Source organism: Calypte anna, chromosome 19 (genome assembly GCF_003957555.1).
Source record: "Calypte anna isolate BGI_N300 chromosome 19, bCalAnn1_v1.p, whole genome shotgun sequence".
NCBI lineage: Eukaryota > Metazoa > Chordata > Aves > Apodiformes > Trochilidae > Calypte > Calypte anna.
The window spans coordinates 793,575-795,806 of NC_044264.1; positions in this window are offsets into that span (position 1 = coordinate 793,575).

A 2,232-nucleotide genomic window follows, 5' to 3' on the forward strand; every position below is an offset into this window, starting at 1 on the left:
CGGGCTGCACCGGAGACTGCGGGCGGGGCGGGTGCTGGACCGGAGGCTGCGGGGCGGGCGGGCGCGGGGGCTCCTCCGGTGCGGGGGGAAGCGGCGGGGGAGGGGGGGGCGGCGGAGCTGGAGCCTCCGGCCGAGGGGCGAGAGCGGGGCTGGGGCAGGGACACGGCCCCTCCGGCTGCGGCTCCGGCTGGGCCAAAGGCTGAGTCGTCACCTGAGGACAAGGGTCTTTAGGCACCACAGGCTCAAGTATTGGGTCTTTACTGCTGTCCTGGCTCTTCTCTTGACTCCTTTCTAGTCCTGATATTTTGGGGACAGCTGGGCCCCTAGCACCAGAGTCGGCATTTTCAGCTAGCGTCCTGACTCCTAACTCTTTATCTGCAACGACAAAAGAAAGAGAAAAAAAAACCCAAGAGTTAGGTGAGCAGCAAAACCCAAGTGGGGATGTGCCAGAGTCATGCTCCGGGCACCTGTATTTTGTTTCCATCAAGGATGATGCGAAACCGAATCAAATCCGAAGTAATTTCCAGAAGTATCCCTAACTCTCAAGTCTTCCTCCTAATCAGAGGAGTCAAACTCTTCCTATTTAATCACAAGGAATAAGTTTCTGCTTGTTTTCATTGACATATACAAAAAGAGGGGAGGCTCCACTGTGTCCTCTGCTAGGACAACCATCACATCCCGTTATCCTTAATTACCATCATATGGTTACTACAACTTCTCTATTACCTGGGCTGCCAAATGAACAGAACAAAAAGGTTAAGGGGAATAACAAATTTTTGCCTGTCTTTCAGTGATGTTGCTTGTGGACATGACTTCAGAAGAACAGCCACAGGAGCTGGGAAGACGACACAGTCCTGATGACGTTTCCTGTAACGACACGAGCCTTGGACAACACACTCTGTATGTGAGAAGGTGCAGCTGCCCCTCAGCTTCTTTCTTTGCTAACTCTCTTCAAACTAAACCACCTGGTGGAGAAGAGAGCCCCTGCTCAGCAGTACTATTTTCTATTATTGCTACTCTGTCATAACTCCCTTACTGACCCACTGAGGCAATGAATCCAATGTGAGCTCCGTGCCTTGTTATAAGAGGTCCAAACCTTAAAATACATCTTAGCAGGACCCCAGGCTTTTCATGAAATTACTTGGGTTTGTTTTCTAGCTCCTTGATAATGATGAATATTAGCTCAATTTTAACATTTCCTACAGTGGAGTTTTTCTCAATGGGGCTTTACAGCCACTTCCCATTTGATTCATTCCCCAAAAGTTCTGCCAGGGGATATTTGACTCCTGGCACCCCTTTGGACAAAGCTGGGGGAATGCTGCTGCCTGGCAAAGGCAGGGGAAGGAACAGCACCACTGAAGGCAGCATCACTGAAAAGCTTGGCTTACACCTTTGGCAATTACAGACACAAAGCAAAAGGGTTTCCACACATGGATTAATGTGGTTTGGGACAAGATTACAATTAAAACAGTATGCAGGGTTCTTAATAATCTTAAGACAGGAAAACTTTACTCCTTCTGCCAATTTTAAGGTTAAAATGAATACATGCATCATAAAATAATATTGTTGACAGCTACATTGTTCCTGAAGTAAAAGGAGTGCAAAGAAGGCTGCTGGAGAGTGCCAGCCCCCAGCCTGGGCACAGGGATCAGTGTTTGCCAACCTCTGCATCTCTGCAGCCTGGCAGGAACGTGTCAGACACAAACCATCACTTGCACTGGTTTTTATGCAGAGATCCCAGCCAAACACATCAGCCCCCCTGTTACTGAGTGTTACACAGGCCCTGTGCCATGGCAAGCAGGAAAGTGGAGTTCAGTTTGTGGACAGAAGATGGGGAAAACTCATTTGGGGGGCAAAAGGGTAAAGAGCTGAAGGAGACAGAAAGAGAGAAGTGGCAAAAAAGTAAACACTTATTTGATGAGGACATACTTTAATCAGATCTGGAGGATGCAACCTGTAACAGGCAGAGAGGATCCTCCACAAATTTGGATCAGAGGACTATGGGGGCAGTAGCAGACTCCAGAGGAATAAAAATAATTACTTTGCTGTATGCCCAAGGTCTATCTCGCTGCAATTAAATTGCAGGTTATAAATAAAGGAAGGCCCATGTGCATTAATTCTTTGGATCAATCCTGTTTGATCAAACATTATTAAAAGTGAGACAGAGTGTGATCACCACATGTGTTGACAGGTCCCCAAGCAGGAAAGAAATGAGCAACAGTTTGTTTAGGA